At 43.8% G+C, this 22,396-nt stretch overlaps 1 protein-coding gene across 2 annotated transcripts in view; it reads left to right on the top strand.

Moving 5' to 3' along the window:
• Positions 1 to 8,775: 8,775 nt before the first annotated feature.
• WASF2 (WASP family member 2) overlaps positions 8,776 to 22,396 on the top strand; it is a 67,574-nt gene continuing 53,953 nt past the window's right edge. For both annotated transcript variants that reach the window (XM_036352411.1, XM_036352412.1), the window contains exon 1: positions 8,776 to 8,964. The gene's annotated coding sequence lies outside the window, so the exon portion shown is untranslated. The remainder of the gene's footprint in view (positions 8,965 to 22,396) is intronic.

The following is a 22,396-nucleotide window of genomic DNA, read 5'->3' as shown; positions in this document are numbered from 1 at the left end:
TCTATGGAGGTCACGAGATCAGGATTCACCCCTAATCGATCGCCTCCACTCCCGCTCTCATTCCTTTATTCTCTCGTATGGATCCTTGATCTCTCCACTGCAAGTCCCCCGAGCGCCATCTCCCATTTTGCCGCTTCGTTGTCGAGCATGGGCTTACGGTTCTCTCTGTGGAAGTCGTGCACTTTCACGCTCCAAACCTTTATCCGTTCAGACACCTCTGTAGGTGTGGAGCTCGGTGTCCCTGCACGTCTTGCTCTGTCTGCACAACCCTTAATGATCTGTTGCAGCCCCAGCGCCTGGGTGGGTGCTTGAAACACAGTAGATACATGGTCTCCTGAATGAATGAATACAAACCATAAATAAGTCTCTAGAAATATTCAGAGTGATCTCACAAAAAGGACATTTGATTATGACAAATCCCCGTTAAAAGTGCCTTCCCAGCACCCTGAGAATCTAGTCCAGTTGTCCTTCCCACCACTTTTACCCACCAGCTCCATCTGAAGGTTTCCTCCCTCCCCACCAAGTTTTCTCTTGCCTCTGGGCCTTTGCAGGTGAAATTCCTAGTGCCTGCCACACCCTTCTCCACCTCTCACCTGCTTGACTCCCTCTGGCCTATCACCCTGTTGGATTACCCAGTGAGCAGAGCAGCCATGTGCTTAGGCACCAGCAAAGCAGGGGCACTAAAAACATTATTTTCAGCCCGGCCAGCATGGCTCAGTGGTTGAGGTCAACCTATGAACCGGGAGGTCACAGTTCAATTCTGATAAAAAAAAATATTTTTTAAACAACAAACAACATCTTCTAAAAATAATTTGATGTTTGATAATTTTTAAAAAATATATATTTTTTTTTATTGATTTCAGAGAGGAAGAGAGAGATAGAAACATCAATGATGAGAGAGACTCATTGATCAGCTGCCTCCTGCATGTCCCCCACTGGGGATCAAGCCTGCAACCCAGGCATGTGCCCTTGATCAGAATCAAACCCGGGACCCTTCAGTCTGCAGGCCGACACACTATCCACCGAGCCAAACCAGCTAGGGCTCCTATTCTTATTTTATAGTTAGTATTGTTTTTATGTTGAGTTTATATATGGGCTGGGCTGGCAGTAGGTGACATAATCCAGCTCTGATCTTTAAGTCTCAGCCTAGACATCGAATACTCCTCCAGGAAGCCTTCACTGAACCTGTTTAGGTCTCTTTTTGGTAGTCCCAAAGCTTCTCTGGATGCTTCTTTAATATGAATATTTTTACCCCCACAACAAATCTGTAAGTTCTCTGAGGGTCCAGTTAATATCTTTCCACCTCTATACCTGCAGCACCCAGTTTAGGGCCTGGCTCTCTAGCCTTAATTTATTCAATCCCTTTCGCAGGATCTGCACTATGCATCATATTCTATGTTCCCATTTCATAACTCTGTTTGAGGAACTCCTACTCATTCTTCAAGACCCCACTCAAATGACCCCTCCTCTGTAAGCCTGCCCCAACCCCCAGTTAAGGTCTATGCTTCTGTGATCTCACAGCTCCTGCTGAATTGGCATCTCCCGCTTTAAATTTTTTTTTTTTAATTTTTTTATTGATTTGAAAGAGAGAGACATCGATGTGTTGTTCCACTCATTTTGCATTCACTGGTTGCTTCTTTAGGTGCCCTGACTGGGAACTGAACCCACAACAAGGGCATATCAGGATGGTGCTCTAACCAACTGAGCTACCCAGCCAGGGCTGGTGTCTCCCTCTTTTTTTTGTAATTTTTATGTATGTGTTTTCTCCTTCAACAGATTGGGAGCCACTGGCAGGCAGAGACTGGGTGGACTGACCCTTAAGTCCCCAGTGCCCTCCATAGGCCTGGCCAAAGCAGACAGCAATATATGCTTGTTAAATGAATAGACTAAGAGATGTCACAAAAGAGGGAAAATTTAGGCAGGATTTTGAAGGTAGGAGGAAAGAGAATAACATGTACTTACTAAGGGGATAGAGTCAGTATAGATAAGGAAAAATAATCCTATATAATAAAAGGCTAATATGCAAATAGACCAAATGGCAGAACAACCAAAACAACCCAACAACCGAACAACCAGTCGCTATGACATGTGCTCACCACTAGGGGGCATGTGTGGAACATAGCAGGTGCTGGATGCAGCGGGATGGTGAAGCAGGTGAGCAGGGGCACCAGACCAAGGCGGGGTGCTGGTTGCTGTCACTGGGGTGAACTCTGGTGGTTACTGAAAATTCTTTGCTCCTGTGCACCATGCTCCCACCCAGTGCTCGCACCCACTGCCAGTGCCAGCCCTGCTGGCAGCCGGTGCTGGAGCCACCACTCGCATCCGCTGCCAGTGCCCAGTGCCAGTCCCAATCACTCAGGAGTGCAGGTGGCTGCCGGCCTGATTGCCCCTGGGGGCTTCTCCACCTCCCCCTGCTCCTGAGGGGCGCTCGGGGCAGCAGCCGCCACTCGCACCTGCTGATGGAACCAGCACCACTCACACCCACTGCTGGCGCCAACCCCAATTGCTCTGCGCTGTCAGCGGGTGGGAGTGGCAGCGGGAGCGGGGCTGCCAGCCTACAGGGACTGGGAGGGGCCATGGTGGGAGGGGCCGGGTGGGGGCATGGAGGATGGGCCGAGACCCACCCCTGTGCCTACCGCAGCCTCTCGGCCCACAGTTCCTTACAAGGTGTACAAATTTGTGCACTGGGCCCCTAGTATTAACAATAATAATGGCCAACTATCACTGAGCACACCATAGTGAAGTGGGTGAGAACAGAGATTATGTTCTGCCTCTTACTGGCTGTGTGACCTTGGGCAAATTATCTAATGTTTCTGTGCCTCCATTTCCTCATCTGTAAAATGGAGGTAGTAATGGTATCTACCTTATCAGGAATTAAAGAAGCTAATATGTGCAAGGTGCTGAGAACTGTGCCAGGCGCACCTGGGCATGGTGTGCCTTTGCTGTCATTGCTGTATCTCCATTGCTGAGCACTTTGGTTGTGCCAGGCACTTTCATCTGGCATCTCTGTCCTCACAGCAGCCTGAAAGGCAGGGATTGTTGTGTCCTTTCACAAAGAAATGTGGTGTAAGCAGGCCACTCACTGGGTAAGTGGCAGAAATGGGATTTGAACCCTGGTCTCTCAGGCCTGCCGCCCACCAATGTTCCTTGACGGTGGCACCTGCCTGCAGGAGGAGGGGGAGGAAGAGAAGATGGCGCAGTGGGAAGGCAGGGAGGCTTGACTAAGCTGGGGCCTCGGGAGCAGAGCAGCAGGCGCTCTTTCTAGAGCTTTCATTTCCGTCTGCCTCTTCCGAGCAGGTGAAAAACCCCACAGAGGGCTCTTCGCGGAGCTATCCCCCTCCCTCGCCCCCTCCCAGCGCTGCCTTGTCCCCAAGCTGGGAGGGGGAGGTCAGACATGCAGCGTGGGGTGTGCAAGGGAGGGGAGTGAGGAGGTGGGGGAGCATCATTCCGGATCCTTTCCCTCCGGCATCCGCCTCGGCCCCATCAAAGGCACTCCAGGAGGAGAGAGCATTCCAGGTGGAAGGAATGGCAAACGCAAAGGCTGTGGATTAAGGATGTGGAGGCGGAGAGAGCCTTGGAACTTGGCTGGAACTGAGGATGGGGCCCCCTGGGACTGCTCAGTGGAGAAGAACTTGTTTGACGAGAGAGGGGAGAGAGAGAGAGAGAGAGAGAGAGAGAGAGAGAGAGAGAGAGAGAGAGAGAGACCAGCTGAGCTGAGAATTCTGCCAGAGGTAGGGTAGTTAGTGGCTGGAAACCATTCTAGACTCTGAGCACAGAGCTCTCTACTGTCTTCCCCTCAGAGAAGGGGTGGCATGGAGGGGCCAGGGTGATTCTTTTTTGGTCTCTTCCCCTAGAATCCCCTTAGCAGGCTTCGCGCTGCCAGCTCTGTACCAGCCACTGACTCATGACTTCTTATGCAATTTCATGGTTTCTTCCCAGCCCTACAAGATCAGCAGTATTCAATCCATTTTGGAGATGAGAAAACTGAGGCTCAGCCAGGTTACATAACTTGCCCAAAGTCACACAGAGAGTAAAAGGCAGCTCTTGGACTCGAACCCAGGACTGTTTTTCAGAGAAGGCTATTTTGCCTGTTATATTGGTTTGGGCTGCATTCCCAGAGTGCTTGCCATCCCCATAGCAACCAGGAGAGGAACTCTTGTGCTGATAGCACTTTATAGTTTATGCAGGCCTTGTTTTTTCTGCTCCTCACAACTGCCCCAGAGGCAGGGCTGTTATTGTCCCTATTTCATAGATGAGAAAACTGAGGCTCAGAGAGGGGGTGTGACTTGGTCAAGATTACAGACCCATTAAGTGGCACAGTTGAGACTCAGACCCAGTTCTGGTGACTCTAAATATCTTTTATACCCCTGGTAGAGGAAGAGGGTCTGTTTCCTGCTCTTATCAGCCTCAGGGGACAAGGAATAGACCTGGGTTACTTTTTAGAATTGATGTGAAAGGAATTCGGGTTGGCCTTGGGAACCTGGGGACTTGCTACTAATAGTGAATAATTTTGTTTGTTTGTAAATCCTCACCCGAGGATATTTTTCCATTGATTTTTAGAGAGAGTGGAAGGGAGGGGGAGAAACAGAGAGAGAGAGAGAGAGAAACATCAATGAGAGAGACACAGCGATTGGTTGCCTCTTGCATGTGCCCAGGTCAGGGCTGGGGATTGAGCCTGCAACCGAGATATGTGCCCTTGACTGCAATAAAATCTAAGCCTACACTCTATCCACTGAACCAAAGCAGCTAGGGGGCAGTGAATCATTTTATCCCTCTAACTCCAGGTGATAACTCTGATTCTTTGAATAGAAGAGGGAGGGCTTGCCCTCAAGAACAGCAACCCCGCCAAAATCAAGGTTTGATTTAAATTCCAGCTGTGCTGTTTCCTGGCTGGGGAGCTTTCGGCAAGTCACTTAACCTCTCTGGGTTTCCTTTGTCTCATTTGTAAAATGATGATAATAATAGGACCTGACTTGCAGGACTGGCTATGCAGATTTATTTATTTGTTTTATAATGTTTGTTTTTTAAAAAATTGAATTTAAAGAGGAAGGGAGAGAGAAACATCAATCAATCGGCTGCCTCCCGCATGCCTCCTGCCAGGGATTGAGCCTGCGACCTGGTCATGTGTGGGACTAGAAGTCAACCAAACAGATGACCTCTAGGCGCATGGGATGATGCTCAACCAACTAAACCGCACCAGCTAGGGCATGGCTAATGCATAGGTAGCACTTAACACATAGCTGGCACATAGTAAATAGTCAACATCAGTGTTTATTATTACCACCATTAAAGTGACAGCATTACCCCCTCTGAAAGCAACTTGTCTATCTTTATTGTCTAAAAGCAGAAACCACCTAGGCTTCTATTGCCAGACAACCTCCAAGCAAAGTCCCAGAGTCTTATCTAGTATAGGCAGTAACTGCTGATACCAATGATAATAATTATTATTAAAAATTAACATTCAGCCCAGCTGGCGTGGCTCAGTGGTTGAGCGTCGATCTATGAACCAGGAGGTCACAGTTTGATTCCGGTCAGGGCATATGCCCAGGTTGTGGGCTCGATCCCGTGCGGGGCCTGCAGGAGGCAGCCAATCAATTATTCTCTCTCATCACTGATGTTTCTCTCTCTCTCTCTTTCTTCCTCCCTGAAATCAATACAAATATTTTTTAAAATTTAACATTGAACAACTGCTTACTATGTGCCGATCACTGTGCTAAGTGCTTCACGTTTATTCTTATTTTATCCTCACAGCTCTGGGAAATAGAAACAATTATGATCTCCATTTTATGGATAAGGAAACTGCGACTCAGATAGGAGACATCACTTGCCCAACATCACTCTGCTAGCAAGTGGTATAACTGTGATTTGAACCCAGGTTTTTTTTGTTTTGTTTTGTTTTTCAATCCTCATCCAAGGATATGCTTGTTGATTTTAGAACGAGGGGGAAGGATAAACATCAATGTGAGAGAGAACAACAATTGGTTGACTTCCGTTTGTGCTACAACCGGGGATTGAACCCACAAGCTAGGTATGTGCCCTTACTGGGAATTGAACCTGCAACATTTAGGTATATGGGACGACGTGCTAACCAACTGAGCCACACTGGCCATGGCTGAACCCAAGTTTGCATGGCTCCAAAGTCCTCTATGACAATTAAGGTCAGATGACAACTTGCCCAGTGTATAGCCTCTCGCACCAGCTTTCTCCCAAATGCACCTCTCTGCTGGATCTGTTGCCACAGGTTCACCTCCCTTTATGCTGGAAAAACCAAGCACCATTTTACGGAGTGCCCTCAGGTGCCAGAATGCTTTGTACACATTTCCATGTTGAATCCTCACCTCCACCTTATGGCTCCCTATTATTATCCCCATTTTTTCAGAAGAGTAGCTGAGGCACAGAGAGGTGTAGTGACTGCTCAAGGTCACACAGTCTAAAATAAGATCGCAGAGCCAAGATTCAAATCCAGATGGGTTAGCCTCAGAGCTTGCATTCTTTCAGGAACTATCAGAAAAATATAGATGCCCTTGGAGAATAGCCCCACTTTCAAAGCTAGGTTCCCTTCCCTGCACACCACGTTTGTTTAGGCCCCAGTGAGCTCTGTCTTCCCTTCCCATTGCCACTATCTCTATTGGCCCAGACGTCTTCCACACCCTCTCCCTAGGCCTGCAACACTTCTCTCAACTACCTGCTGCCTCGTTCAGCCCCACTCATCTAGACACCACCTCTTCAGGAAGCGTCCTCCAACCCCACCCCATCCCTTGACATTTGCTCTTATAAACACATTGCACTTTGCCTTCTTGTTCCTTATCACAGTTTCTAATTGTATTTTGATCCATCTGATCATTTGCTTAACAACTTACTTCCTCACCAAACTCTAAGCTCTATGAGGGTCTGAGTCTGTTTTGTTTGCCATTGTAGCTGCATCACTAACAGGCTGCCCTACATAGTCGGTGTTTAATAATTTTTTTTTCTGAATAGATGAATTTATGAATGAATAAGTAGCTACTAGGCACTTTACACACATGTCTCATTAATTGCACAATTACTCACTGAGTCCTCACAACTACCCATGTTAGAGAAGAGGTAGGTGAGGCTCAGAGAGCTAGAAAGTGGTTGAGTTTGGATTAAATGGAAGGTCAGTCTGACCCCATTGAATCTCTGCACAGCACCTGCTGTCTCCCAGCACCCAGTGGCCACGGACAGGATGTAAATAGTAATTGATTGTCAGACCACATGTCCCATTTTGAGCCTGGAGGTCATGACTCAGCCAGCACTGGGGCCATGGACACCACCTGCTTGGTGGTCTCTGTCCTTCTAAAGCTGCTTCCCCTCCCGTCCCCCACACTCCCTTCAACTTCCTTTTTTTACAGAGAGGGAAAATGATCTACACCTGCCCGATCTCGTCTGATCTCGGAAGCTAAGCAGGGTCGGGCCTGGTTAGTACTTGGATAGGAGAGGGAAAATGACTAGAAATTACAGCCAAGGCAGCCCTTCTGGGAGTAGCCATCCTGCAGTGAAAAGAGCACTGTCCTGAGTTCAGAGGGACCTGGATGTAAATCCTGGCATGGGTGCTGCCCCACCGACGGCCCACAGTGGCGTCACTGCCTCTCTTGGAGCTTGGGACCGCCTTTGGGATTCTGTCTGGGTTGCTGACCAACCTGTCATCCCTTACTCACTTCCGGATTCTTAGGATACCAGAAGCAGCTCAGGCACACCCGAGGAGGATCACTTTTCCCCTGAAACCTTAGTGATTGACAATAGCTTTGCCTGGGGGTGGGAGGTGGGGGCTGTGCCAGACTTTGGTGACCAGAGAGATGGGAAACTGGCCGGGCACCCTCAAGACCCTCCCTGGAATGCTAAGGGTTTGGGGGAGGGAAGTCTTTCTCAGGGGACACCAGGCCTGCAAGGGAGACATACAGGAGAGGAAACCAAAATATACAGGTTTGAGTCCCAGGGTTGTTTCAAATTCCCTGGGTGACCCAGGATAAGTCATAGAGTTTCTCTTCTCCAAAACAAGAACACCATCTGTCTCACAGAATTGCTCTAGAGAATTAAACGAGGTATCTTTGCTAACTTGCGAGCGTCACGCGGATATCCAGCTGCAGCCTTTTATAACCAACAAGATGCACATATACCCACTCACGGGGCTGCTCCTATTTCGCAGGACAAACTGAGACCCAGATAAATTCAGGAAGTGGTCTGAGGTCGCAGAGTTAGGTGGGGGCCATCTGATCCTGGCCTTTCAGAACCGTCTCCCAGTTCCAGGACCCAGGGCCTCCCCGCACCCCCCCCCCCCCCCCCCCATTGGATCCTGCAGTGGAGGGTTCGAGCCAGTGACTCACTCTCTCCACCCAACTTTCTGCCCCACCTGAGACCGGGAGGGAAGAGACAAAACGATGCGCAACTTGAGGGGTGTCCACAGCAAGTGCATGAGTTTGGCCCCTCCGCTCCACCAAGAATACTGGTTCTTTTTAACTCTAAGAAAAAGAATTCGTCTTTCAATACAGTTTGCAGGAGTTTTGATACTTCCTTAGCTGGAGTTTTCCTGCTTTGAACTTAGGAGTTGATTTAATGGAATCTCCACCCCCTTCGCACTTGGTTTGCCCCCCGCTGTTTACTCCGATTGCGGAAGTAGCTCGGGTGGAGCTCCCGGGACAGTTCACTTGAGTACGTCTTTTGCGTGGCTATTTAACTGGCATTCCGTTCAGGCCAATGAAAGGCCCGGAAGCCCCAGGCGGGTGGGGCAGAGAGCCAATCAGGACCGTCGGCGGGGTGTGGCTGCGTCCCAGGGCGGGGAATCCCGTAATGGCGGACGCGGGCCGGTGAAGCACGGCTGGGGGCGTAGCGCACGGACCGGGGTCCAGCAGGGTGGCAGCGACCTGGGCGGCCCGCGGGGACAGACCCGGGGCGGAGAAGGACGACCGGCCGGCCCGTCTGTCGCTGAGGGCGGCTGCGCAAGGCCAGGTGAGCAACAAGTCCCCACGGGCGGCCCCGCCGGGAGGTGCCGGGCCGGCCGGGCCGCCCCTCCCGAGCAGCGCTGGGTGCTGCGGGAGCGGGGGCCTCGCCTGTCACGGGGCCGCAGAGGCCGGTGAGCGGCCTGCGCGGGGCGGCGTCTCCCTCTCCACTCCCCTCCTCCGAGCGGAGGGATCCTGCAGATCTCCTCTGGGACTCGGGGCCACCGAGTCTGTGCGGTTTCGGAAGTGCCCGAACCTGACCCGGCGCTGCCACCAGCTCGCTGTGTGACCTTGGGCAAGTCCCTTCCCCCCCTGGGCCTCAGTTCCCGATTTTTGAAGCGGAGACGTTGCAGTCTCATATGTACATGAGTTGGATCCCAGATCCTGTCTGAGATCTTGGGCAAGTTCTTCCTCAGGCGGAGCCTCAGTTTCCATCTATGGGCCATGAAGGAATTGAGGTGCTTTTTGAAACGCCTGGCCTGCTAAGTTGCCGAATGGCGGTTGGACTGCGCGTGTGTGTGTATGTATGTGTGTGTATGTATGTATGTATGTGTGTGTGTGTGTGTGCGTATGTGTGCAGGGCGGTGCTGCAGAGTAAGGGATAGTGGCCAAAGGGGCTTTTCCACGAAGACTTTGGACGGACCCCAGAGTGTGATGGAGTGATGTCTGGGTCCTCCAGGATCCTGGAGCCTCTGAGATGGGACGTAATACATAGTTCTCCATAAAATCAGAAGAGGAAGGAATCCTTGGCGCCTCTTGGGGCTGTGATTGAAATTTATGCCCCAAAGAATTCAGGAAGAGGAGGAGGAGGAGGAGGGGTGGGGGGGGAGGAGGCGAGAACATGCATGGCGCTCCCGACTGTGTGTCAGACCTTTAGGCATCTATTCTTTCATTTTTTTACAGCCACCCTTGAGAATTTGCACATACAGAAAACTAAGTGAAGGAGTTAAGTAACTTGCTCAAGATCGCCCAGTAAGGTGCAGAGACTACCAAGGATAAGGTGTTTCCTTTGAGGCTCACTGGGCAGTGGGGAGGTCTCTGTCCACGTCCAAGAAGCTTGCTTTGCCACAAATGGGGTGAGGGGTCTGGTCCCAGACACTTCTGGCGTGAAGATGAGCTGGGTCTTGATGTCCCCTTTGTTCAGTCTGTGAGTAGTTGGAAAAGACCATTTTTCTAAGTTGTCAGCATCACTTTGAAGTGTGTTAGAACGCTCGGTTTGCATCCTGGCTGGCTGGCTTGTAGAAGCAAGTTCACCCACTGTCTATGGTGGGTCGGCTTCACACTGGTGTCAGAGTGCTGCCAGCCTGGTGATTTTCCCTCCTCCCTATGAAGGCCAAGTTTTCTTGGGACGGAAGAAATTTCCCATTTGTTAGTTCAAATGTCTTTGGATTCTTTGAGTAAAAAGTTCAGTAGCCTTCCTCCGATTAAGCATGTTTCTTTGTGGTCCCTGTTATCAGAGTCCTAGCTGATTAAAGATTGTGGGCCTAGATTGGGAGGTAGCTGGGTACTATAAATGGCAGCCCTTAATTTTTCCAAACCTCAGAGCTTTCCGTTCATCAAAATGGTAGGATTGTCAATGTGTATTGTTCTCGGATGTCCATGGTAGGGAAGAAAATTGGAAGAGGAAGCTGCAGAGAAAGAGGGCGTTTCTTAGCAGTGGAGCCAATATGTATTTCTTTGTTTGAAATTCTAAAACCAGAAGGCAGCAACTGCAGGAGGAAGGAAGGAAAGGACTGTGAAACTTTTTTTCCCCCGGTTCAAATATATGCAAGAGCTGTCCCTGTCCGACTCTGCTTTTACAAAAAGAAATCAATTGTCATTTGTTCAACGTTTAGAAATTATAATCTGGAATAAGATCATTTTAGATCTTAAACTCTGAGATAAAATTTTTTAAAATCAGAACATTTTACTGGGTATGGTATGTTACTTATCAGTAGATGATTCTTTTTCTCAACATAATTAACCAATTGCAGTCTTTGGTTCTCTTTTAACTATGATTTAAATTAGTGTATTTTAACCTTAGAGGAGTTGATCTAGGTATTGGATGATGCAAATGTCACCATCACTTAAAAAACACATAATGGTATTTTAGGGTTTTGACATTTGTTAAAAATCTTTTTAGTGCTTTATTTTAAAGGATTGTGTACTGTGAATTACTTATAAGACACTGAATTTATTGCATGTGAACATCTACCTTTATTCTCAGTATTGGTTATATTTTCCGTATAATATTTAATTTTAATTAGTATACCAGTCCAAAGTACCTTGTGGCTAAAAAAAAAAAAAAAAAGTTCTTGGGGCTGCAGGTGTTTCTGAATTTAGAAGTTTTTGGATTTTAGAAATGGAATATAGTACACGTACTGTGGTTATGTAACATTCAGAGAGGTATGGGGCAGCACCTTGTAATCACACACATTACTGTTTCTGTAGTAAAATGTCAGACTATTCGAACCAAGTGGGATAAATAAATACTATAAATAGCCTCATGTCAATTCACATCAGGTTTTGCTGCCAAATGAATAATGAAAAACTTGTTTTTTGTAGCCTTTTGGATTTTGGAATTGAAGTTAAGGGATAGTGAACCTTTATGGATAAAACTTATATGATGACAAGAACAGTTACAAGAAAAAACATTGTAGACCAAGCTAATTTCAAAGTCATGGGTTCTAAGAACAGTGTTACGTAGAAGATACATTTTTTTTTAAGTATAGTTTATTGATTTTTTACAGAGAGAAAGGGAGAGGGATAGAGAGCTAGAAACATCGATGAGAGAGAAACATCGATCAGCCACCTCCTGCACACTCCCCACTGGGGATGTGCCCTCAACCAAGGTACATACCCTTGACCGGAATCGAACCTGGGACCCTTGAGTCCGCAGGCCGAGGCTCCATCCACTGAGCCAAACCGGTCAGGGCGAAGATACATTTTTGTTTGTTTCATATAATAATCTTATTCTAATATGTGCCAATGTGCATTTTTCCTTAAGTACTAAAAATTGCCTTTTTTTTTTTTTTGAGGATCTGTTTCTGATGATCCCTAATCATTTCTTTAAAATATATTTATTTTTATTAATCCTTATTTATTTTTGTTAATCCTTACCCTAGGATATTTTTCTCATTGCTTTTCAGAGAGGGTATAAAGAAGGGAAAGAGGGGAAGAGACAGAAAAAAACATCGATGTGAGAGGGACACTTTGATTGGTTGCCTCCCAAACAGACCCCAACCCAGGCCAGAGATGAAACCTGCAACACAGGTACATACCCTTTACAGGGAATTGAACCCAGGACCCTTCAGTGCGTGGGCCACTGCTGTAACCACTGAGCCATGCCAGCCAGGGCCAAAATTTACCTTTTAATACACTCAGTGGTCAGTGTTTTAGATGTTTGACTGATACCCTATTACCTCCACCCCCTTTTTATTTATTTAATATACTTTTATTGGCTTCAGAAAGGCAGAGAGAGGGAGAGAGAGAGAAATCAATAATGAGAGAGAATCATCGATTGGCTGCCTCCTGCATGCCCACTACTGGGGACTGCACCCACAACCCAGGTATGTGCCCTTGACTGGAATTGAACCTGGGACCCTTCAGTCCACAGGCCGATGCTCTATCCACTGAGCAAAACCAGCCAGGGCCCCACTTCCTTTTTAATGTTTTTATTGATTTAGGGAGAGAGAGAAACATCAATGTGAGAGAGAAATGTTGATCAGTTGCCTCTCCTGCAGGTGCCTTTTATGGGGATCAAACCCCAAAACCTGGGCATGTGCCTTGACTAAGAATAGAACTATCGACCTTTCATTGCCTAGGACTACGCCCAACACATTGGGCAGGGCTACCCCTCTTTTTAAAAAAGTAATTTATAGTGTCTTACGCTCCTCTTTGTATAGCAATTAAGAGAATTGCACCTTTTCATATAATTCAGAGAAATAGTTAGGTGAGGATATGTAGATTCACGTTTGCAGAATTTAAAGCTGATGTTCCCTTCAGGGTGGTATTTAGTATAAGTTATCACTGCTGGATGGTATTTCTGTCAAAAATTTTTATTTTTGCCCTAGCTGGGTGGCTCAGTTGGTTGGAGCATTGTCCTGTACACCAGAAAGGTTGCAGGTCCGATTCCAGGTCTGGGCACATACCTAGGTTGTGGGTTCAATCCCTGGTTGGAATGCATATGGGAGGCAGCCCATCGATGTTTCTCTCACATCAATATTTCTCTCTCCCTTCCTCTCTCTCTCAAAAAAAATTTAATAAAACACAACCTTGTGTGAGGATTAAAAAGAAAGAAAAAATTATTTTTAATTTATGAAGCCTCCATAATTTGCACATCTTGGAAAAGAGTTTTCTAAAATATGTTTAATTTAGAGTATTTTTATTTTAAGTCTGTGCTATATGAGAAATGTGAGGTTGACTAGGCTTATGAATTTGGGTGATTTCTTTACATGGCCAAGGACCTCTAAGAGCATATTTGCAAAAACTCAGTTTACTCTCTACTTTCCTTGAACATGCTAACTATAGACTGTGGTGACTGGGATTGTTGGAAGTTAAAGAATTCTTTCTTTCTAAAAGAAGTTCCATGACAGCATGAATTTGAGAGATTCTGAACTTCAGGATACCACATATCCTTCTATTGGGGGTCTCCACAGTTCCCGAGAACAATAGAAGATAGAAGGAGCGTAGAAAGGTATAGCGGAAGTTGCAGGTGGAGTTGGTGTACAATTGGACCAGGGAATAGGAGCAATTCTTACCCACATTACCCCAGTTTCTTCTATTTCATAAGCACAGATAATATTGTAAAAGGATTACAAATTAGTGGACTAACATTCTCTACCAAGACTGTTATGATTATTCCTCAAGATAGGAACTCTGTCTTATACTTCTTTTGTATTCTGTAATGCCTAAAGGCTAGGGAACCAAACTTATCTTGCGTCAGAATTTACCATTTAAAGATATTCATATCTGGCCTGGGAGCTTCGATGTCAATGCACAACCAGGATTGAGGACCACTGACAAGCACATTATAGGTGCTCAGTATATACATATTGATTAATTCACTGGCGTGAATTGGGTAGTGTGAAAGAGGCCCCAGATTTTTTTATAAAGTAAAATAGCTTTCCAAGATACCAACACACATCGATCAGTTGGCAGATCTGGACCCATAGTCAGTTCTTTGCTAGCTACTCTGCCAGTATTACCACCCTGATTTTATGACCTAGGCATGATTACTCTCTGTGTCAACAGGCTCTTCAAAGTTTTGTTTACTTCTCCAGTGGTGGCCTTACTGACTAAGATCTATTTGGGTGACAATTGCTAAATGAGGAATAGGTAGAAGTACAAGAATTGTTGGGGTTTTGGGTGAGCGAGGTGGACTGCTAGACACCAGTGATGCCAGGGGAAGAGATATGGAAAGTTGTCATTTGACTGGGTCTCCAACACATAATACAGTGCATGGAACATAATTGGTATTCTATAGCTTTTTGTTGACTGAAGAAATGAATGGCTCTCTGGAAAGAGACATATGAGTTGTGAAATAAGATGCCGCCTACTCATCCTTCAGAACTGAGCTAAGATGCCATCTATTCCATGAAGCATTTCCAGGAAAAGTTGAGTGACTCCCTTATATGTTTTTTCCTTCCTTAAAGCATTTATCAGATTATCAGATCTGATATCAGACAAATTATAAAACTCTTTCCTTAAGGACCAGACTGTATTGGTTTATTTTTGTATGATTGGTGTTCAACATGCAATGAAAGATGTAATAGATGCTAAATTATGGCCTCTGTTTTCTTCATTTTAATAGGCTTCTCTTTCTTCCAATTCATGGTCTTTTTTAGTACAGATCAGCAAATATTTATTATTCTGAGAGTTAGGTCTTTCTTGAATACTGGGGTAGAGTTTCTCAACCTTGGCATTATTGACATTTTGGGCTGGTAATTCTATAATTGTGAGGGCTTCTGTAATTGTGGAGGGCATTGTAGCATGTTCAGCAGCATTCCTGGTCTCTGCCTACAACTTGTGACAACCAAAAATGTCTCCAGATATTGTCAAATGTTCCCTGAAGGGAAAAATTGCCCCCCTGTAGAACTAAGTCAAGGGTAGGGGTAGTACATAGTTACAGAGAGAAGTGAGTATAAATGTCCTTAGGTGTACACTCATATTCCTTCTTTCTAGTTATATAGTCTCTTGTCTCTGACTTTTGGATAAGAAAGAAAAATGAGGGAAATCAGGAGGTGACAACCTTAAAATAGCCCCATTATTTTTATTCTGTTCAAATTTTATTTTATTTGATTTAAATATATTAGAGCAGTGCAGATAGCTGAATTATTTATGCAAACAGATCTATGTAAAATCAGTCTCTAGCACTGATTAGATGGAGTAAAGAACTACTAGGATATTACTACCTTGTGTAAAAGACTTTTTCAGAAAAGTTCATAGCTGAAAAGTTGAACACCTAAAGAATAGTCAGCATTGGTTTTATAGAGAAGTTGCCAGCACTTACCAGGATTCTTTGCTAATTTTTGAGTTTAATGGCTAAAATGTATCTTTTGATGGCCCTGCATAGATACTCTATAACTCTAAAAAACATCTTTAGGCCCTGGCTGGTGTGGCTAGTTGGTTGAGTGTTGTCCCATGCACCGAAAGGTCCCGGGTTCAATTCCCTGTTAGGGCACATATCCAGGTTGTGGGCCAGGAACCCACAGGAGGAAACCGATCGATGTTTCTCTAATGTTTCTCTTTCTCTCTCTCCCTCTTAAAAAAAAATCCATAAAAACATAGTTAAAAAACAAAACAAAACACATTTACCTAACAGGCATGTTTTTCTAAGCTCATTGTTTTTTGTGATAGGTAGATTGGTCAAGGCTGCAATCCTTCGTCCCTTTGGGCATTCATAAAATGATGACAAGTTAGTAGTAACATTTGGGGATTTCATTCTTCTTTGGCCAACTCTCCACAAATAGCGTTATAATCATTCATGTCTTAGTAACCATTAACGTGAAGTTGAATGAATGTTTTTTTTCCTGTTCCCTTAGAAGTTATGAATGGTTCTCTAGAGAATTCAAATATATAGTTATGAATGATATCTCAGAATAGTTACCATTTATGTATATGAAACACTCTTTAATTCAGAAACTAAACAATTGAATTAGAAACAAGAATTGTTGAATGCTTGCACAGGAAATGATGTTCAGATATAGACGTCTCTCAGAAAATGTTGATCTTCGTCATGATTTCCTCACACTAATAAAGAAATTGATTGCCTGTGATACTATTTTTCAAGCTGTTTTTCTTTTTTGGCAAAATGTTGAAAAGTCTGAGACATACTCTCTTAGTTATAAGAATAATTCCATTTGAATAGAATTAAGTTTCTTAGTTTTAGAGTGTAGAAGACATTTTGGGAAGAAGCAATGGTTCATCTTAGTTCCAATTTGAGTGAATATGTGTGTTATATGCGCACATACATACTTACACACATATACATGATGGCAGCATTTAAACTTTGTAACTGACATAGTAGAGTAACAAGAGCAATTCTTTTACTCTCAAGCATTTAGAATTGAGACCCCTTTCTACCCTGATAATGCCATTGCTCTAGCAAGTACTCAGTCTATAAACTTTCTCTCAAGTTGTATCTTGAGAAATTGTTTAACTGTGTAAGAGAAAGTCTTATGTCATGCCCATTAAGGTTCCCCTCTATTCACAATTGAGAACAGAAAGTAAATTTCCCTTTGTAAGAATACGGATAGTCTTTAAGGAATAGTATTTCTGATAGCAAAGGCATCTGTGGAATTATGAGAAGTATAAGACCAACCTAGCCCCCTCTTTATTTTTATTTTTTCCCCTTCTTTATTTTTAAAGCTCCTTCAACATTCATTGAGTGATAATTTGCAAAGCACAGTGCTCCCACTTTGATCTGTGCTATTACAGTCAGTCCTCAGCACTTGAGATAAATTCTATTATATTAGTAGCTACATTTTATAGATAAACAGGCTCAGAAAGGTTAAGTAACTTCCTTAGAGTCACTCAGTTAATAATGGATTTGAGATTGAACCTTGTCTTTTTTTTTCATCTTTACCTGAGGATATTTTTTTCCATTGAGTTTTTTAGAGACAGTGGAAAGGAGGGAAAGGAGACGGAGAGAGAGAAAAACATCAATGTGAGCGAGACACATCAATTTTTTGCCTTTTGCAGGTGCCCCAATGGGAGGGGGCGGGGTAGGGATTGAGCCGGCTACCGAGGTATGAGCCTTTAACTGGGAATTGAACCTGCAATCCTTTGGTCTGAGGACGGACATTTTAACCACTGAACCAAACAGGCCAGGGCAAGTAAATCTTTTTTTTTTTTTTTTTAAAGATGTTTTTATTGATGAGAGAGAGAGAGAGAGAGAGAGAGAGAGAGACTGAGAGATAGAAACATCAATGATGAGAGAGAATCATCCATCAGCGGCCTCAAGCCAGCAACTCAAGCATGTGCCTGGACTAGGAATCCAACCGTGACCTCCTAGCTCATAGTTTGACACTCAACCACTGAACCACGCCAGCCAGGCTCATGTCTTTTTTTAAATGAGATCTTTTAAAGGTAAAATTTACATAAAGTGAAATGAATATATTAATTAGATGAGTTTTGACAGTAAACACATGTAGCCAACACCCCAAACAAGAGAACATTTCCATACCCCTTCAAAGTTTCCTCATAGCCTTCCAGTCCCCATTGTCTTTTAGGCAGCAGCCAGTGTTCTAGTTTCTGTCACATATTGATTTTGCCCGTTATTAACTCACAGTATGCACTCCTTTTTTGTCTGAATTCTTCTGTTCAATATAAAGTTTTTGAGATTCCTCCACTTTGATGTGTATATCAGTATGAACCCAAGTCTTTTGAAACATATCTAGAGTTCTTTCCAACAAACAGTATCTTCTCATTTGCTTATTCTTATATCACATCCATTTTTATTTTTGCTTTGATATTCACGTGTAATTTATTTCCTTTCCTTAATATCCTAGATTTATTTGTTTATAAAATCTCTTTGAAATTACAAAAGTAATACACGCTCATTGCAACAAATGACACGACCAGAAGTGAATAAAGAATGAATGGTCCCTCAGATTTATTTTTATTTCTGCCTTTTTCCAATTATGAAAATGAGTGTTCTTTGTAAAAAAAAAAAAAAAAAAAAGAAGAAAAAGTCATATGAAAAAATAAGAAGCAGAGAATAAGAATCACCCATAATCCCAGCAGTTAGCATTTTGATATGTTTTCCTGTTTCTCTGCACTTTGTTTACCACAGCTGAGACCATAGTTTAGGGATTTTTAGGCTTCCCTTCTTATATTAGGCTTGTCATATCCTCATTAATCAGTTCTTGTTATTTCAATGTTCATGCTTGTGGCCACCCTAAATCTAGGTAGCTGGTAAGACCTTGGCTGGGTTGGTCTCGTCAGGCAACATTTTTGAATACTCAACCGTACACTCCTTCATCACTAACCTCATTTTCATATATCCAACACCCAACATTTCTTGTAAAGTAGGAGGCGATATAGTTCTGTGGTTATGAGTGTTGATTCTGGAGTCCTTCCATTTGGGTTCAGATGTTGGCTTCTCTGCCGGCCCATGTCGCTCAGTGGTAGAGTGTTGACCCAGGAACCAAGGGGTCACTGGTTTGATTCCTGGTCAGACGTCCTGCAAGCTGCTCCCCTCACCCCCCTCACCCCCTGCCTTGGGGAACGGGGATCAAGCCCTCAACCTGGGCATGTACCCTGACCGGGCACCTCTTGGCTTGTAGGTTTATGCTCAGCCACTGAGTCACACTCGCCGGGCCACTGGTTGCTTCTTGTATGTGCCCTGGCTGGAGATTGAACCCACAACCTTGGCATATTGGGACAATGCTCTAACCAACTGAGCTACCTGGCCAGGGCTGAATTATTATTTTTTATATTCTGTACTTCCCATCTGAGTAATGAATTTTAGCACTTTATTTACTGAATTGGGTAGTAAACTATTACGTTTTTTGTTTTGTTAATCCTTACCTGACAATATTAATCCTCACTTGAGGATATTTTTTCCATTGCTTTTCAGAGAGAGTGAGGGAGGGAGTGGGCGGGGAGTGAGAGAGAGAGAGAAACATTGTTATGAGAGACACATATCGCCTGGTTGCCTCTTGCAGGTGCCCCAGCGGGAGGTGGGAGCAAAACCACAACCCAGGTACATGCCCTTGATCAGGAGTTGAACCCAAGACCCTTTGGTGCACAGGCTGATACTAACCACTGAGCCACCGGCCAGGGTGAGTAAACTATTCTTTTTTATTGGTCCTAATAAAAGCAATAGCTGCTGAGAAGTAAGTATATACTATGTGCCAGGTGCCTTGCCTCTTCCTACACCAGACCTTTAAATTAGTTATTTACAAATGAGAAAAGTGAGGCTCAAAGAAATTCAGGAATGTGCCCATGGTCACACAGTTAGAGTACTGGGGCTAGAATTCAAAACCAATCAAATTCCCTCCTTTGTCTCTCTGTCTCTGTCTCTCTTTCTCTTTGACATTTCTGATTCTAAAACCTGGGCTTAACATTTTTTAAAAATAGACTTTATTGTTTCTTTAGAGTTCTGGTTTATAAGTTCTAAGATTTGTTGCAGTCTTTTTTTACTATTTCATACCCTCTGTTTCATATTCAAGTGTCCTTTATATATCTATATCTCTATTTTTAAAAAATCCCTATGCATGCAGAAGCTCCTCTGTCCTTTGGTCTTTTTGGATACCTTTCTAGATCTTCTTTATTTTACCCTTTTTTGTGCTATGATGACTACAACTGCACATTCTATTCTAGGTACAGATACACTTTGGTTTGTAGAAGGGCAGGATAATGTGCTCTGTGTTTCCAAAGCTTTCATAACAACAGCTAGCATTTTGTTGCCTTTCAGTAGCTGTATTCAGGGTAAGTCCAGGGACTCGGAAACGCATTTCTTTAGAGCTCATCACCTAATAATTATATTTTGGACTATTTTTCCATTTGCATTACCTTATTTTTGTCTACATGGAAGCTATTTTCCACATTTCTCAACATACAACTTTGTACCATCATACTTCTAGCTATTGCTGTAGAGTTATCTGCAGATTGAGAAAATTCCACTAGTTTTTTTTCTAGATAATTTCTAAAAGTGTTTTATTCAATGTCAACCCCTGGGTGATCCCTTTGTTTATGCATCTTCATCTAGAGAAGGAACTATATCAGACTCTTATTTCTGTTTCTAAATTAATTCTCGGGGGGGGGGGTGGAATTAGTCTTCTTAAGTCATATTTATTTGCTCTTTTCAGTAGCCTTTGGAAGAGGGTTTAAAAAAATTCTATCTAATTTTTATTATAGCATGTATCCTCTCACTTCAGATATGCATATGTGTTACTGATGTCTTATAAATTTCCAAAGTGGCTGCACCATTTTACATTTCCACCAGCAGTGTATGAGCCAATTTTTCCACATTCTCACCAATACTTTTTATTGTTTTTTTAATTATAGTCATCCTGGTGGGTTCAAAGTGATAACTTATGTCTTGACTTGTATTTCTCTAATGATTAATGATGTTGAACATCATTTCATGTGTTTGTTGGCTATTTGTGTATCTTCTTTGGAGAATGTTTATTTAAATGGTTTTACCTGTTCTTTTTTTTTAACATTAAAAAAATATTTTTATTTCTTTTATTTTTTTAAATCTTTATTGTTGAAAGTATTACATATGTCCCTTTCCCCCCTCTTTGACCCCCTCCAGCCTGCCCTCTTATAATTTTAGAGAAAGGGGAAGGGAGAGGTAAAGAGAGCGCAACACTGATCAACTGTCTCCTACACGTCCCCTACTAGTAATCAAACCAATTTCTTTCTTTTTTTTATTCTAGTTTTCTTCATATAAATTTTAGAATACGTTTTAATTTTTACTTTATTTTTTAAATCCTCCCCAAGGGTATTTTTCCATTGATTTTTAGAGAGAGTGGAAGAGAGGGGGAAAGACAGAGAGAAATATCGATGTGTTTGATTGGTTGCCTCCTGCATGCATCTGAGCCAGGGCCTGGGCTGGGGAGGAGCCTGCAACTGAGGTATGTGCCCTTGACCAGAATCAAACCTGGGACCCTTCAGTCTGCAGGCCGATGCTCTATCCACTGAGCCAAACCCGCCAGGACCAGGCTAATTTTTATTAGTAAATATTTCATTATATATCTCTCAAATACAAATATTTCCCCATTGGAGCATAATTATATCAGCATTGTCACATCCCAGCATTTTTAAATATCCAGTCATGTAAGGAGTTTTAAGCCCTGGGCGGTGTCACACAGTGGTTAGAGTATCGGCCCATGAACTGAAGGATTGAGAATTCAATTCCCAGTCAAGGGCACATACCTGGGTCGGGACACTTGCAGGTGGCAACCAATCCCCCCCACCCCCTTCCACTCTCTCTAAAAATCAATGGAAAAAATATTCTCAGGCCCTAGCTGGTTTGGCTCAGTAGATAGAGCCTTGGCCTGCGGACTGAAGGGTCCCGGGTTTGATTCCAGCCAAGGGCACGTGCCCGGGTTGCGGCAGTCCATCAGTGATTCTCTCTCATCATTGATGTTTCTATCTCTCCTCCCTTCATCTCTGAAATCAGTAAAAATATATTTTTTAAAATATCCTCAGATGAAGATTAAGAAAAAATAAATTTTACGCAGTGGTGGGGGGTAGGGAAGGTGTATATGATATGATTTCCATTTTTAAAAGATTAACCCAGTTGTTGCAAACAAAGTGGGTTATCTGGGAGCAGGAATTGATTGTTCCAGGTAATGCTAGATAGTTCAGCTAGATTGATGGAAAAAGAAATGAAAAGTGGATGTATTTTGTATATATTTTGATGATGGATTAGATATGGGGGTCAAGGAGGAAGACAAGGATTGATCATGCCTTCCTTTTGAAAATTCTTTTCTTAGCTTTTAAGACAAAGCATTGGTGTGATTTTCCTTCTACCTTCCTTGATGCTTCCTTCCTTGTCAGTCTCTAGGTTGTCCTGTGACCTTGCCTCTCTGTTGTGCTTTTGTATTGGGAGGAGGTCATCTACTCTTTCATGTCTTTAAGTATAACCTCCATGTAGTAACTCCCAAATCTGTATTTCCACCTCTCAATCCCAGTTCCAGAATTCTTTTTAAAGAAAATAATTTAAAAGTAACTTTTCTGTTGCAGTTGGCATACAACAGTCCCAGAATTCTTCCTGGATCACGCCACGTGGATATCCCTTTTGCATCTCCAGCTTTTTGTGGACTGGTTGCTTTTGGGAACTAGTGGTGAGATTTGTATAGCTTATTTCCTCCTTGCTTGGGAGATGCGTTTATAGGTTTTATGGATGGATATTAGACCTTTTATACAGGTTTTAATGATGGAGCCTTTGCTTTTCTAAGAAAGGTGCTTAGCACACTTGGGCAGCATTTTCCTTCAGGGCCTTGGCT

The sequence above is a fragment of the Myotis myotis genome, unplaced genomic scaffold (assembly GCF_014108235.1).
Source record: "Myotis myotis isolate mMyoMyo1 unplaced genomic scaffold, mMyoMyo1.p scaffold_m19_p_2, whole genome shotgun sequence".
Taxonomy (NCBI): Eukaryota; Metazoa; Chordata; class Mammalia; order Chiroptera; family Vespertilionidae; genus Myotis; species Myotis myotis.
This window is presented reverse-complemented; position numbering and strand designations above follow the sequence as displayed.